This window comes from Mesoplodon mirus, assembly GCF_964341445.2.
Source record: "Mesoplodon mirus genome assembly, chromosome: 13".
Taxonomy (NCBI): Eukaryota; Metazoa; Chordata; class Mammalia; order Artiodactyla; family Ziphiidae; genus Mesoplodon; species Mesoplodon mirus.
Genome location: NC_138989.1, coordinates 38,139,379 through 38,156,904, shown reverse-complemented (window position 1 = coordinate 38,156,904; position 17,526 = coordinate 38,139,379). Strand labels below are relative to the sequence as shown.

Below are 17,526 nucleotides of genomic sequence, written 5' to 3'. Positions count from 1 at the left end.
TCAGTAGGAAAACTGTGAAGAGAAAAATCATTTTTAAGGAAGTAACAAATGTATTTGATGCAGTAATTACTTTTTATCCAAACGAAAACTGAGAGGCAGTTTGATATTACAACTGCTGCTGCCAATTATTACTTCAAAGCCTTAAAAAAATCAGTACAGGTTAAACACAAACTTTACTCTAAGACAGAATTATGGTGTCTGTTTGCAATACGTGAACTTTAGCTTCCCAAGGGTAAACACCATACAGCTATCTTGTAATCTCCCATGTAACGGTATCTAAAGTAAGTCCATGCTATTTTGATTTTGGAAGACTTATCAATTTAAAATCAAATGAGCAAAATGAATTGTAATATTTAAACAGTACAAAAAATTTGTCCCATTTTCCAAAACACTTTTTCCAGACTACCAATTCCATGGTTCTCTTCCACTATGCAGTATTATCCTGGAAACATATGGCTTTCAATTATTTTTATTAACTAGGACATTTATTGACAAATTTAAAGCCCATATTACCTAAATTATGTATGTAAATTTGTAAATAAGTAAATATAATGATAAACTGAACATGCATGAAGGATTACAAAGACATCATCATTTAGTAAAACTCAAAAAGAAGAGAAAATAAAAATGCATTTCCTTTCATCTCTACCACAGTATTGTTTTGGATTTATTTTTTCTTATTAGCATCCTTTATGCAAAAGATAATGCTACTAGCTTCTGAAGGGCCTGGGCCTCATCTTGGTATTTCCAGTAGAGGTGATAAGCTTATCTTGTTCCATCTGCCCTCCCTTCTCCCAGCTCTACTGGAGTCAGTGGCTTAGATATGAAAGAAGCTTGGCTCAGGTTAAGGATGGATTCCACAGCCATAGAAGAAAGCTAACAGGTCCCTACAGAGGTCATTCATTCATTTGTTGACAAATATTTATTGAGGGGCAACTATGTGCTTGTTCTAGGTGTGGAGATATAGTAGTGAGCAAAAGAAACAAATCACTTCCAGTCATGGAGATTTCACTCAAGTTTGGTGAGTAAATCCAAGAGACCTCCATTACACTCCTCACCAACCAAGATACAGCCTTGGTGCAGTCTGTTTCTCAAAAATTAGGTACTAAATGATCCCTTGGTGGCCTGAAAGAGTTAATATGCCCCTTAGCACCTATGTATGCCATCTTCAGCAAGAGCAGCAACATTTTCCTTAAGATACAATTCCTGATATCTAGATCTTACCTTCTAGTTGAGTCACAAGACAGGTACCCAAGAATGTGACACGGAGGAAAGAACAAAGGTTTGGAATTAGCCAGCCCATAGGTTTGAATTCTGACTTTTCTACTTACTACCTATGGGAGCTTATGAAATTTACTTAAACCTTTCAGAGGCTTGGTTTTCTTAGCTATAAAAATGAGGATCATGATGCATACTTTACAAGGCTGTTGTGAAGATTAGAAATAATATGTATACAACGCCTGATGTAGTGTACATTTTTATTAATTTATTGGGTTAAATTATTAATTCCTGCTATAAATTAAATTATTAAATAGCAGAAAAGGACTAGGCAGGGCTTCCCTGGTGGCGCAGTGGTTGAGAGTCCCCCTGCCGATGCAGGGGACACAGGTTCGTGCCCTGGTCAGGGAAGATCCCACATGCCGCGGAGCGGCTGGGACCGTGAGCCATGGCCGCTGAGCCTGTGCGTCCGGAGCCTGTGCTCCACAACGGCAGAGGCCACAACAGTGAGAGGCCTGCGTACCGCAAAAAAAAAAAAAGAAAAAAAGGACTAGGCAGAGAAGCATATATGGGTCATAAAGACCTTTATGGCTGTTTTTTAGTAAAGGTTATGTTTTGTGCCTACACATATTCTCTGACATACACACATACTTTCTCTCTGATGTTCCAGATACATAACTACGGGATGTATTACACTGTTCTGTCACATTTCCTGTTCTGGAGGCAGAAGTTGAGATAAGGCATACCACTGACTCACCAGTCTTTATGATGGTAAAAAACCTCAAACATTTAGAATATGTGAAATACCATAACCCAGACACTACACTTCCAGACTCCGAAAGATCTTTAGCTTTAGCTTTAGATTGTGCATTTATACCTGTCAATATCAAACAACTCTTATACATCTTTTGACCAAAATACTATGAAAATATTACCCCTAATATTAGATTATTCCATTTATATGAATGAGGGGGAGAAAGGTGATTTTTACATGGTCTAACTTTTCTAGGAAAAGAAGAACTCAGTGATATTAGTTGGGAGGCAAAACATTTAACGCTAATTGCTACTCTCTGATGAAGTCTCAGGCCTGTCATTCAGCAAGTATGGTGAGGAAAAAGAACTGACATTTCCTGAGGGACGATTTTGTACTAGGCATCCTGCTTGGTGTATTGATCCATTATCTCAGCAATGTGACTGTTTTGGAATCCAATTATAAGTCAACTGTCTTAACATCAAAAATATATCAAGAGTCTCAGTGGAAAATAGTTATTTTTTCAATAAAGATTTTATTTCTTAAAAAATAAATTAGATTCGTTTTGTATTACAAGGTAATGAGCCTACCAGAAAATGTTGTCGTTTGTTTTCATGTCAACCCATAGACTGATACAATCTGTGAAATTATGCACAAGAGAATATAAGAGAAACATCCCTTACATTAGTCCTAAGTAAGATGCTGCTGCTCATGACTACCATTACTAGTAATATTACTATTACTAATATTAGTTACATTATTAGTCTAACTTGATCCTTCACTGTGCTGCAACTTGTGAAGATACAGGTCTAGTCATTCTCTAATATACCAAGACCTTAACCTCCTGCTCCAACAATTCTCAAGTGATTATTAAATAATCAAAGTAGAGGAGAACAGTTACTGGATTCTCTAGGTAGGAGGTGAACCCTGATCCACATGGGGAGTTCAGTTGCAATAGGAAGTTTCTCTATCAGCTATGGATCTGGAGGTTTGATTAGCTTATGTTCCACAAGAGAACCAAGGGATCAGAGCACTTTTAAAATAGCCATTTTTAAAAATGCTGCAAATCCAAACCTTATAGGGAACATCATCATATAATATTTGTTAAAAATCTAACCAGAAAATTTTCAGGTTTATTTCTAACAAACGAAATTGAGGAAAAATATTGTGGAAATACCCTTACCACCATCCGTCTTCTATCACCAATACTGCAGACAGTATTATGACTTTTCAAAGAATTGCCAACTAAATATAGACTGTACACAGTAAATTCTGTAGAATGTAATTAATCAGTCAATACTTTGTATTATTATGTACCCAACATTGTATTAGACACTTTGGAGAATGCCATAGTACATCCTCTCAAGGGGCTTAGAGTCTAACATTCAGGAAGAAAATGCTTTCTGGAAGAGAGATTATAAATATCTATAACGAAAATCTAAAAATGTGATACATAAACTACAAATGCCATAGAAGTTTAGAGTAGAAGAAAATTAATGATAACTCCAATATTTAGTATATTTCCATAAAGGAAATAAACTAATAAATAGACTTAAATAATAAACTAATAAATAAACTAATAAATAGACCTCATAGTGGTTCTTCAACTTTTTGGGGCATAAAAGTGGCTTGGGGCCAACACTTAGAGCCTGGTATCTGCATTTAAACAGCATTTTCATGTATCCAATAAGTAGTCAATATCCAAAATATACAAAGAACTCATACAACTCAACATTATAAAAAAAAAAAACAACCTGATTAAAAAATGGGCAGAGGATCTGAATAGACATTTTTCCAGAGAAGACCTACAGATGGCCAACAGGCACATGAAAAGATGCTAAACATCACTAATCATCAGAGAAATGCAAATCAAAACCAAAATGAGATATTACATCACACCAGTTAGGATGGCTATCATCAAAAAAGACCGCAAATAACAAATGTGGAGGGAGCATGTGGAGAAAAGAGAACCCTTGTACAATGCTCGTGGGAATGTAAATTGGTGTGCAGCCACTATGTAAAACAGTACAGAGATTCCTCAAAAAACTAAAAATAGAGCTACCATACAATCCAGCAATTCCACTTCTGGGTATTTTTCTGAAGAAAACAAAAACACTAATTGAAAAAGATACATGCACATTTATGTTCACTACAGCATTATTTGCAACATCCAAGATGGATGGAAGCAGTCTAAGTGTCCATCAACAGAAGAATGGATAAAGAAGATGTGGGAGATTATATATATATATAATGGAACATTACTCCGACATAAAAAAGAATGAAATTTTGCCATTTGCAAACATGGATGGACAAAGAGGGTACTACACTAAGTGAAAAATTCAAACAGAGAAAGACAAAACTGTATGATTTCACTTACATGTGGAATATAAAAAACAAAACAAATGAACAAACATAGCAAAACAGAAAGACTCATAGATACAGAGAACAAACAAGAGGTTGCCTAAGGAGGGGGGCGGGAGGAGAGAAATAAGTGAGCGAGATTAAGAGGCATAAACTTCCAGTTGCAAAATAAATGAATCACAAATATGAAACGTACAGTGTTGGGAATATAGTCGATAACTATATAATATCTTTATATAGTGACTGAGGGTAACAAGATTTATTGTGGTGATCATTTTGAAATGTATAGAAATATCGAATCACTATGCTCTATAACAGGAACTAACATAGTGTTATAGGTCAATTATACTTCAGAAACAAACCAACAAATAAACTCATAGAAAGAGAGATCAGATTTGTGGTTACCAGAGGTGTGGGGAGAGGGGAGGGGGAATTGGATGAAGGCAGTCAAAAGGTACTAACTTCCAGTTATAAGACAAAGAAGTACTAAGGATATGATGTACAACATGATAAATATAATTAACACTTCTATATGTTATGAGAGTTCTTAAGAAAGTAAATCCTAAGAATTCTCATCACAAGGAAATAAATTTTTTTCTTTAATTTTGTATCTATATGAGATGATGGATGTCCCCTAAATTTTCTGTGGTAATCATTTCATGATATATATGTCAAATCATTATACTGTACACCTTAAACTATACAGTGCTGTGTGTCAATTATAGCTCAATAAAACTGGGAGAAAAAAATAAAACATCTCTAGCTGATTCTGATATAGGTGGCCTATAGTTTGGCAAAAACGGTTTAAATAATAGGTATGATTTGCAAGAATCTCTACAGTAGTGTTGTCCAACAGAACTTTCTGCAGTGGTGGAAATATTCTATACCTGTGCTATCCAATACAATAGCCACTAGCCGCATGTGGCCATTAAGCTCCTGAAGTGCAATTAGTATGCCTCAAGAACTGAATTTTTCATTTTATTTAACTTTAATTAATTTTAATTTAAATAGCCACAGCCAGCTCTAGGGAATAGGAAGAGATTTCTAAGAGAAACATGAGCCAAGCCATAGGTAGGAATGCACATGAGAAAGACAAGAAAGACAACTGATTGGCTTGCCTAAAATAGAGGTTTTATATTAGATTATCATTAGGTCAGATTATAAAGAGCTTTGCAGGCAACTGAAGAAATTGGATTTCATGGCACACACTGCTAGTTGTCTAATCGAACCATCTCCTGATCTTCTTCAACATTAACAACCCCTGGGTTTTACATGCTCATCTCAGAGAGTGGACCTTTCCTCAGGCTCTGGGGTGAATCTTGATTATTCTACACCAATCATGGTATTTCTATTTTCCTTGTCAGCGACTGGCTTACACATGAGCACGTGGTAAATTCTAACCAATGGGATTTGGGACATCTATGTATGTGGGTAAACTCTTTAAGAAGTATTTAGCTTGAAGACACAGAACTTTTTCTGACTCCAGTCAGAGCTGTGTGAGGCTTGAGTGCGCTGCTGACACCTTGGTATAATGCAAGGACAAGATGGAAGACAAACACCAACAAATTAAGGATGGCAGAGAATGAATGAAAGAACTTGGGTCCTTGACAACATCATCAAGCACCTGAATTAACCCAAGAATTGCCCTCCCCTCCCTCTCCCCATATATTTTGGGGATATAAGGAATTAATTACTGTTTAACATCTTTAGCTGTTTGTTCAGTTCCATGCAGCTGACAGCATTAGACTGGAATACTAGGGCTTAGGGTGACAGCCTCTGGGAAATGCTAAGGTAGGCAACTGGAAGCCACTGAAGGCATTTGATCAAGGTTGAGACTGATATGAAATAATGTTCAAGGCTTAAAAATGACATGCATGAAAAACACGTCAGAAGAAAGGAAAGACAGGGTCAGGCAGACCAGTGTAAAAGGCCTGAATCAAAGTTACCAAAATATTTTGGAAATATTAGCGAACTCTTCCCACTTGCAAAATCATTAATGAATATAGATTAGTACTTGAGGTAAAACTGGGGAAGCAGCTCATTTTGTAAGGGCAGTAGGATTGTAAGTGATATGCCTTTGCTGATTTTTAAAATTATTCTCACACATTATTTCTACTTAAAATCTAAACAACTGAATTTCTCTAAATGCTATACATTCAATACTTTTTTGAAAATGGAAAAATATTTGAAATGTGATTTCTCTGCATTAGCTGAAATTAAAGGCATGAAAAGATACTCAGGAACAGGACAGTAAACCAGAAAGAATGCAGGTATAGCCAGGTGACCTTGGGAAGTCAAGTAAAACCCTGTGGCCCTGTTTTCCTCTTAGGATTGACCTATGGCTCTAAAATCCAACAATTTCTATCTTCAAATGGAAGAAAACCCTTTGGAATAAAAAAAAAAGTCCTACAATTGATATCAAACTTCAGTTTTCTAAGCTCTGTTCTCACTCCTTATGCTAAGAGTTGAGTCTAAAACGGAATAAAAGTCAATCTCCCCTCAAATTCTCTAAGCAAATGAGAAAACCTGGAAAATAATTATGTTTTATAGCTTTAATATAACTTTCCAGAAAAAAGTTTCTGCATAGATTTTCAGTGAATAAAGAAACTAATTCTGGAAATTTCAGTGTGGACTAAAGTTCTATATTAATATCAAGTAGGTGTCAAGTGTAGCTTACTATTATTTTTAACTTGCATTTCCAAACAACTGATAAAGCTAAGCATTTTTCATATTTATTGATCATTTGGAATTGTGCTTCTGTGAATGACCTAGGCATATCATTTGTAAACAATTTTAAAATTATGCTTCAGAAAATATTTTTATTATCATTTTGTGAAGAGTTCCTTATATACCGGAGATGCTAATCTTTTGCCTGCATATGTAAAGACTTTTTTTCCAATCTATCATTTGTCTGTAGTATTTGTCTTCAGTTCTTTTTTGCTTTACAAAAATGTTTCTAAATTATATAATCAGATATGCCTCACATTTAGTATACAGCTCTAGTTTCTTGTTTAGTTAAAATGAATATCCTTCAGTAAAGTTAATGGTTGTTTGTGGAATATGTATACCACAGAATATTATGTAGTCATTTAAAAGAATAAATAAGAGCTATACCATTTGACTTAGAGGTATATCCCTGTGTTTTATTAAGTATTAAGTGAAAAAATAAATTATATATATATGAAATATGACAGTATATATAAGATGTTGAAGATATACAAGGTTTATTAGGTTACATGATCATGGAAAAAGTTTTAACAAAATAAACAGCAGATTGGTCACACTGTTGAGGTGAAAAGGGAGGGTAAAGAGGGAATTTAGGCTTCCTGAATTTTTTAAAAGACGTGACTACAGTTTTTTAAAAAACATATGACCCTATCATGTAAAGTTGTTTGTGTTGGTAAATATATATAAATATGCATGGAAATGCATAAAATAATGGTGACCAAAACATTAATGGTGTTTAATTTGGGATGGTTAGATTTCAAGAAGAAGGGAAGAGGAAGAAGAAAAGAAACAAGACGCAGAGAGAGAGAGACAGAGAGAGAGAGAGAGAGAAAGAGAGAGGAGGGACCAGAGAGAAAGAGAATGGAAAAGAAGAAAAAAAGAAAACATGAATTTAAAAATCAATTAAATTTAAATTCGCCCTTTCCAAAAAGCAGAACAGATTGGATGAGGGGGAGACAGAACCCTCAAGTGAAAAGGTTCCCCCATCCTCTGATGTGGGTAAGAATTATGACAATAATCGTACAGTTGCTGAATACTCCAACAGAGATATACACATAAACTTACTATAAGTAGTGTTTATTTAATCAGTTTAAAGATGCAGGAAGTAAATGAGACACTACATCAATTACATCTTCTCATTATGACCTCCACAGGCAGTGGTGAGAATTTTAGGTACACCTCCTCTACAAAAACTAAACTTACAGAATGATAAATGTGAGGTGTGGTTCTAAGACTTCTGTGTCCATAAAAACTACCTGGGAAGATCACTAAAATGCACATTCCAGGGTCCCACCCCAGAAACTCTAATTCAGCAGGTCGAGACCAATAATCCACATTTAACAAGCACCCCAGGCGAATAAGGCAGGTGTTGACAGATCACACTGAAAAACAGTGAATTTAAGGACGTCTGATCTCTTTACAAACTGATTAACCAAAGAATTTGAGGAGTGTGGTACACTAGAGAGAACAAAGAATTTTGCAGTCAGAAGATCTAGATTACAGCTCTGACCTAATCCCCCCTCACTCCCCTCACTCGCCTCTCCTCTTCAGCAGCAGTGGCCTCCTAGTTACCCCTCTTACGACTGCCAAGAATGCTCTGCCTCTAAACTTCCAGTGGTTCAGTCCCTCACAGCCTTCAGGTCCTCACTTAGGTGTCACTTCTCAGTGACACCCTGAAGAGAATCTCAACTCCCATCTCACTTTCTAAGTCCCCTTTCTGCTTCAGTTTCCTCCCTAACACTTCTCACTACCTAAAATATAACATATTTTACTCAGTTTTTCCTTTGCTTATTGTTTGATTCCCATAAGGACAGGGATGTTTGTTAGTTTTCTTCACTGCAGCCTCTGAAGCACCTAGAATGGTGCCTGGATAGAGTTCAAGGAGATCTCACTTGGCCAAGATAAAACAAATAAAGCTTGAGAGATTCAGTGATAGGAGGCAGATACAGGCAGGAAGTGGAAAGCTTGTTACTACACAGATCGCTGGGCCCCGCCAGGGATTCTGATTCAGGAGGCTTGGAATGGGGTCTGAGACCCTGAATTTCTCACAGGTACCCAGGTGATACTGATGCAGCTTGGCGAACTGTCAAGTGCCTCTGCTTGTTCTTTAGTGAAAGTCAACCTAGTCTACTACATGACAAGAGCTCTAGGCTAGAAAGGGAAAGCTCTGTTATACCTACAATCATTTGTGGGAAGAGAAAATTTGTTCCCCTAATCTCTATGTACCTAAGCTATCTACCCAAATAAATAAAATCATTCGACAACAGAGATACTTTTACATAACAATATATCATGGATATTTACTGCAACCTAATTTTTAGTAAAAACATGATGTTTAGTTTGTTTCTAATTTTTTACTCTTATAAATAATGTTTCAGGTGATGTTTTTACTATCTGCATTTGTTTAGTTATTTCTTTCTAACAAATTCCTAGAAGGGAAATTTCTGAGTCAGAGTTTAGACCAGTGCTGTCCATAAGAACTTTCTATGAAGGAAATGTTCCACATCATCACAGTCCAATATAGTAGGCACCAGCCACATGCAACTATTGAGTACTTGAAATGTGAATAGTGCAACTGAGAAACCGAATCTTTAGTTAATTAATTTAAATTTAAATAGCCACACATTGCAAGGGACAACCATATTGGACAGGGTAGGTACAGACATTTATTTTTATTTTAAAAAAATTTTTTAACAGCTTCAATCAAGCCTCCTTTTTTTTTTTAAAGTGTTTATTGAATTTGTTACAATATTGCTTCTGTTTTATGTTTTCGTTTTTTGGCCCCAAGGCATGTGGGATTTTAGCTCCCCAACCAGAGATCGAACTTGCACCCCCTGCATTGGAAGGGGAAGTCTTAACCACTGGACCACCAAGGAAGTCCCAGTACAGACATTTAAAATCTTGATACATGATGCCAAATTGCTCTCCAAAAAAGCTGTAATATTTGCCTTCATTTTATAGTGTATAACAATAACAGTTTCTTTACCCATTGCCAATGTTAGATATTATTGATCTAAATCTTTATAATCTGAAAGTTGAAATATGTCTGTGGGGTTTTTATGTGCATTTCTTTATTAATAATGTTGAACAGGGTGCTTTTTCCTGTCATCATACTCATTCAAATGCAAATATTTTCACCCATGTTAATTAATTGAGAAGTTGGAAATTATCTGGCTTCCAGATTTGTTTTGTTGGGTCCATATGTTTTCTTTAAAATTTATTACCAACATTAAATTCATACAAAAATATGAATTTCCAGTTCCACTTGAAAAATCAAATGATCTGGTAACAGTGACACACCGGGCAAAAATCAGTGCAGTCTTAGAAATCATGCCACCTTCAGACTTTCTTGCCCACCAGGACTTATCATCCCCTATTATTTCACAGGTGTCCTGCTTCACTCAGATTACCTGCTTGGCCTCTAAAAGCACCTGAGTTTACAATTCCTGCTCTGAATTAAATTCTGAGAGGTTAAAAGGCAAACGGCAGCTAATGATAATAGCTAACTTTCATTTCATACTTAGCACGCACAAGTGATGTTATGATATCTCTGGATTATCTTATAACTAATATTTAACTAGCAAAAGAATACTTTTCTAGTGGTTGTTGACATTTACTACTCCTTAGAAAGTGGTTCAGCATCAGAAGGGCTGTTAAAAGACAGAACAGGCCCCACCCTCAGGGTTTGGATTGGGCCCCAAGAATTATCATCTAACCCCAAGCTCCCAGTGCAGCTCCACATTGAGATGAGGCTTTCTCAAAGATATGGACAGTCCTGGAAGTGTAGTGATAATGTGTAATTATGACAACACTGTACAAATTTGTGCATCCTTTTTTTTCTAAAACATGTCCACATTTATTATTTCATTTTATCTTCACAACAATTCTGTGCAGAAGGTTGATAATTAGAGCAGTACTTTAATTGTTAATCCCATTTTACAGAAGAAAAGAAAGGCACAAGAGTTAAGAATCTCCTCTAAACACAGAAAAAGTTAAAAGGGCCATAACAAGTACGTTTCCTAATTCCTAACCTTGGTAATATAGGCAAACAGTAATCCAGCACACAACCAGAGCTTGCTTTTTATTTTTACCTTAAAAATAGAACCATGCCCAGGAACAGAGAAGACCATACAAGATACGGTTCACAGCAACAAACATTTATCCAGTGCTGATTATGTGTTACTCTATGCTAATTGTGCCTATAGTTTCCACTGTAGGGACTGTTGAAGACACTCAAAAAGCATAGCGATAAATTAAAAATAAAATCTGAAACCTCAACCTTGCAAAGAGAGTGAATTCTCTATGTCATAGGACAAAAGCAAAGACACTGAAGGGGTGGGTGGTGGAGATAAATACAGAGCTGGGTAGAAGAGAGGCGTCCCTGTGGGAGCTTCACATCTGGACTTGGAGGAGTTGCTATCACCAGTCAGTCAAGAATGGGAGGGAAGGAAGAGTACACAATAGGAAGCCCTCCTGGGGCTCAGGAGCACAAAGAGCTGCTGTTATCCACATTGGGTGTGTGTTTGCCAGAAATATCAGGGCTGCTGGAACTCCAGAACTTACAAGAGCATGCTTTTGTGTAGTCTAAATTACCTTGACTGTATAAGAACTCAAGTTAGAGGATATAACTTCATTATCCATTGGTAGCCAAAAGATAACATGATTAGCAATCATGAAACTTTCTCTGATTTTTTTTCCCCCAAGTTTTAGGAAGCATTCCTAGCAAAAATCCACTAAATTGGATCATAATAATGCTAATTATAAATCAGCCCTTCAAGGGAAAAAAGAGAAGATTGCATTTTCACTTAAATAGAATGGATATATAACATTATTGATTAATTTTAACAACTATATTTTTAAGATTAAAAACAATAACGAATAAAAACTACCATCGGCTGAGAATACAAGAAAACTACAACTAATCTGAAAGAACCTATTGGAAAATTTGGTTCACTTATTAGTGTTGTAATTGACCTGTCCTATTTGTCTGTCTTATAATCTAGTTCAAATGACTGAGGTGATGAAATTTCCACCACTCCAAGTAGAAAACTGTAGCAATACTGCTGAGAAAACTACCTCTCACTTTGCACAAGACCAAAGAAATACAAATCGAAACAAAGGGATACAATTTTACACTGATCAAATTAGTCACAATAATATAAATGTTTAAAATTACATAAATAAAATTACATAAGCACATGCATTGTTGTTGTGTGTAATTTATGTAATCCTCCTGGAAAGTAATTTGGAAATTACAAAAATTTCCTAGTTAAAAACAGAGCTAACATTTACATGTGTTTTCATGCATTACTGCTTTTAATCTTAACCTTGTAGAGAGCTATTACTATACCCACTTTACAGATTAGAAAGCTCTAAGAAAATAAGTTACTTGCCCAATATTACCCATAAGTGATGGAGCTATGTTTGGACACTGAACCTTTAATTTTAGAGCTCACCTATACTGCCTCTCCAGGGAAATAATTCTAAGTTTGTTTGTTTTTTTAATTTTAAAGAAGAAGAATAAGAAAGTCACATTCATGTGGGTGGCCATTATATATTTTTTTAAAACTGGAAAATCATAAAATAGCGAAAGAGCTAAGTAAATCATGATACAATAAAACTAATTGCAAACAATAGAAAGTAAATTATAGAAAAATGTTTATAAAAAATCAGAGTAAAAATGTGCCTGCAATATGATAAGACATCTGTAAAAATACATATTCATATGGTAAGGGTGGGAAGGAAGCTGCAAAAAACAAAAACTATTCCATTTTAGAAGAACTTCATTACTAGTACTAGTACTTAATTTTCTTTTGTTTTTGTTAGTGTTGTCAATCAAGATTTCTCTAAGCACCCTTACCAATGTACCATTCTAGTTCATATTTCTTATCACCCCAATCAAACAATTCCTAAATCTCCATTATAATTTATTTATATTACTGACATACAAACTAATTACATAATATTCTTTATTATTGACTCGGAATCTTCAAAGTATGAGATCTCCTTCTTTAACATGAATGATTTTTGTAACCACCACTTACGGTGTACGTTTGAAATCCCTTAACTGAGATCATATATAGTGATTAAAATCACCTAATTCTTTTTACTTTCATAACCTTGAAATCACTCCTCAGCTCTCTGCACCCATCCAGGAATCATTAGTTTCAGGTGTTTTAGAGATTAGAAAACTTTCCTGCTAAGAACATGATCTCTAAGTGAATACTTATAAAGTAACTAAAATAGCTTAGTTATAAGGATTATTCATATTCTAAATACTTGTAGAATCACTAATTAAATTATGTAAAGTCCCTTTGAAGTAGGTCAATGAACATTATTTCCACATTACCAAAAAGAAAAGTAAGAGTTTGGTAAGAATAATTTCCCTAAAAATGGCACCGTGAGCTGTGAAGAAAATTCACTCTCCTTAGCCATACAAGGTGATGCACAGAGGGCCATTCAGGGTTTGGCCTCTATCAGTAACATAAACAGACATTTTGTGGGAAAGTAAAGTAGCTGTTCTCCAATGATATCAATTTCATAAGAGCAGAAATGTTGTTTAAACATCTCTGACTTCCTCTTTATGAATCTACCATTTAGGATTTTTTTTTTTTTTTTGTCACTCCACTGTCTAATACCCACAGATCCAACTGGTTTATCCTTAGCCAGTCTTAGGACACCTACAGAACTACCATTTTACCAAAAATCACAGGATTTTGGAGTCGGAAGGACACTCAGAAGCCACATGGTTCAATTCCTTTATTTAACTGGGGTAGGAAACAAAAGCATTTCTTAGAAAGTTACTTCATTTAGCTAGTTTATGGCAAATTCAGGCCTGGAACTAAGAGATGTGACCAAATGTCTTAAACTTGGCCTTCGTATTTCTCCCATACCATTGAAATTTTTATATTATCTCATGTCAATGGGAGTATTCATATATCCTTTCAATGTCTTCAGATGTGCACTGCACTGGATAGAATAAACTACAGTTCTCATTCTCTACTTCCTAAAGAGCTCCAAAAGGAAGAAAAATCCAACAAAGGTTATAAAAAACCAAGTGTAGAGAAACTGGTGATGGAGGGAGGGGGGAGATAACAGTTTAATAGTTCTGCTTTGCACTGAATACTTGTTCTAAGATTTTTAAGCACTCTGATAAGTGCCTTAGGCTAAATAAAAGGATCTAATATCATCAGGAGTGGATATCAAATTAAGAACCATCACCACTGAGACACAGTTCAGTCTTATATATTCAGTTCCCTTCATCCTCTATTTCCACAATGTAATTCCATTCTAATAGAAGGCTTATGGAAGGATATACAATTGAGGAGAGTGGTTGCCTCTGGGGAGGAGGACTAGGGCATTGGGAGTACGGGTCTCTGAGTCAGAGGGCGTACTTTACACTGCTGTTTGCAATTTCTACCCTATGTATATAACTTTCCGATATTCATTAATTAAAACTTGCCCTTTAAACACGTGCCTACATGCACGTAATTCTAGTACTATTTTTAATAAAACAATTTAAATTTTTTCTCCATTTTAAGTTTTCAGTATTGCAATTTGTAAAACTACACAGAAATATTCCGAAAGAAAAGGAAGCAACACAGTCACAAAACTCAAAGAGAATTCCAGGATTTAAAGTTTTTTTCTTTTTAATGTTCAGAGGAAAGAGAGGTTTCTAAGAGGGGCATTTAATTCAAAAACCTTTTTCGGACAAGCTCTTCCCCATATTTAAATGGCTAGATTTTAACATGAGATTTAAGCGGGTTTTCCCACCTCAAGGGCGAGGTGGAGAGGGGACTCTTAAGGGGTGAAAAACAGAAATTAAAATGTGGTTTCTATCTTCTCAACAGGAAACAGAAGGCCGCGGTGGGGATAAGGACCTTGAAACAGTCACGTTCCTTGAGGAAAGGAGAGGATCGAGGAGTTTCTCCGGGATCCAGGCTCCGTCGCCTCCGCGGGAGGCAGCAGCTGTCCCCGCGCAGATGAATCGGGCTCTGGACCCGACTTGGGCTCCGTTTAACTGAGAAGCCCCGCGAACTGCATCTGTACCGATCGCTTCTTTTCACGGAGCTCGGAAGAGGGACTGAGGGAATTGATTAACTTTAACAAACCGCCTCCTCATCACCCTCCCCGGCCAGGGCACACACCGCACCTCGCTGTCTACTCGCGTCAGGGTCAGCTGTCAACACAACCCTTTGTGTCTCATTCAGCACAAGAGTGGTCGTCCTCACTCACTCACGAAAAAGGGAAATGACGGCCGGAAGACGCGCGCGCGCGCTCGTGACCAAGTGACATTTGGCGTGGAGCAAAGCAGCCCAGAGACCCTGAGCAAACGCCCAGCCACCGCTGGACGCTCTCAACTTTGCCCCTCTGAGCTCTCTCCATCCTCCCGCGTCACCTCCGCGCCTCCCTACCCACCGTCCCCCCGCCCGGGCCACCCGCCTCAGCAGCCCTCGGGCTGTGGGAGCCGGTCCCGGGCGCTCCCCGCCGCGCCGCTGCCTCCCTCAGCCCCCTCTCGGGCTCCCTCGCTCCCGCCACAAAGGCGGCGCCGAGAGCCGGGGTGACAGGCCTTTGGCCTCCGGGCGCGGACCGCACGGGCTGGGTCTCCTCAGGCGGCTGACGCGAGGGTTCGGGTCCGGGGCTGGCACGGGCGTCCGCCCTCGCCACACAAACGCACCGGCGCTCACACCCCCGCTCCGCCTTCCGATCCCTCCAGAAAAAGTCAGCCGTTGCGCCTCCCCGCGCAGGCAGGGTGTCCACAGCCCGCCAAAGGGCAGCCCCTGCCGGGCAGAGGCGTGCACTCGCGCCCGGCGGGCGACCTCTCACCTCCCCGCCTCCCCGTGCCCAGAGTCCCCGCAGCCGCTCACCTGGCCCTGGCAGCGCGCGAGGGCAGAGGACCAGGGGTGGCCCTCGCCTCGGCGGGGCTCGTCTCCCCACCCCCAGTCCGGGTCGCAGCGCCGCGCTCCGCTCGCTCCGCCGCCCTCCTCCGAGGTGCTAGCGCCGCCGGTGGCTGGCGTCTCTCTGGCAGGCAAGCTGGCCGCGCGCTCAGTTCCCCGGGGCGGAGCGAGGCGGCGGCCGCTGCGGCCGGAGGCGGATTCCTCAGGTGCTGCCCCTCCCGCTTCCCCAGAAGCTCCGCGGCGGGGACCCCCTCGCCCCCTCCCCCCCGCCCCGCCTCTCGGCCTTCCGCCGCCTCGGCGCCCGCGAGGGCCCTTCAGGGCTCCCTGGCCCTCCGGGAGTGGAGTGGGCGCACGGTTCCCTGCTCACCCTCCGGGAACGCCCCCACCCCGTGTGGAGCCCGCAGCCCAGTGTGCTGGCGCCTCCATTTCCAAACTCCGCGGCACCAGTGATGCCACTGAGGGGCGTGGAGGGCGCGGGTGTGTGGAGGGGGTCTTCTGGGAAGGAGGCTGCAGCTGACGCGCGCAGCCAAGAAGAAAAATGATTTTCTCGCCGACTCCACCTTCATTCACAGAGTGCTCTCGCCTCATTGCGCGATTGCTTTCTCTGTCCTCTGGACGGCGGCGAAAGGGCCCTAAGCGTGAACTCGGTCTGGGCGATGGTGGGTCAAAACCCCTTGGCCTTTTGCATGAAGGGGCGGGGGGCAGGATGGGGACAAAACCAAACCGACCCGGGAACTCCGGCCAGAGCCGCCTGGGCGCCTCCTTGACGAGCATTCCCTCCGGCCCGCCGACCCCGGCCGGGCGCTCACGGAGGCTGCCTGCTCGCGGTGGCTCGCCCCGAGCCTGCCGGGACGAGAGGGCTCTTCCGCCCGCAGGGCAGCCACTAACCGCGGGCTCAGGGCCTTGACGGGCGCGGCGGGAGCAAACGTTCTCCAGAGATGCTGAGGCTCGACAGTGACAGATATGGCTCCACTTTTCACAGCTGGTTATTAGAGCTGTAGCTCCATTTTTTTTTAAACTGTCGTTGTTGCCAGAGATGGGCGACGAGACTCCTTTACTCATGGCCCACACTCTGGAAGAAGCAGGTCCATGCTGGATGTGGTGGAAGAGTCTAGGTTAAGAGAAGATGATCAATTTGTAGTGCCTTTGGGGCCTGGTCAGCTGGTTCCTGGCAATGGGGATGCTACAGCCGTGCCCTGCCCCGAGCAGGTTGGTTATCAGTCTGTTGTTTCGGTATCATTGTCAAGTATCGTTTAAAGACAACTTCAATTAAAGTAGATCTCATATGATCCCTAAGTCAGTGGGTTTTGTTTGCTCGTGTTGCCCCCCTTTTTTTTAAAGAACCGAAATGCATTTTTCCCCCGTTTCTCTTTTGGTCAGTACAGACGGAATTGACTCTGACTGGAAGTCCGGAATCACCAGAAGATAACTCAAGGCATAGTTCAGTTGTGACTTGCAAAAAGTAAGCGATTTGTTTGTGATCTGGATTGTCTTCTCTCCCTCCTCCACTGGGAACACATGCCCAACTGCCATCCTTTTTTTTAAAATCGTTTTGTTCCTTATGGGGATAAG

The 17,526-nt window shown here is 39.7% G+C and overlaps 1 protein-coding gene across 1 annotated transcript in view; it reads right to left on the bottom strand.

Annotated features, from left to right (window-relative positions):
- GREB1L (GREB1 like retinoic acid receptor coactivator) overlaps positions 1-16,021 on the bottom strand; it is a 272,602-nt gene extending 256,581 nt beyond the window's left edge. The window contains exon 1 of the mRNA XM_082640432.1: positions 15,925-16,021. The gene's annotated coding sequence lies outside the window, so the exon portion shown is untranslated. The remainder of the gene's footprint in view (positions 1-15,924) is intronic.
- Between the last annotated feature and the right edge of the window lie 1,505 nt (positions 16,022-17,526).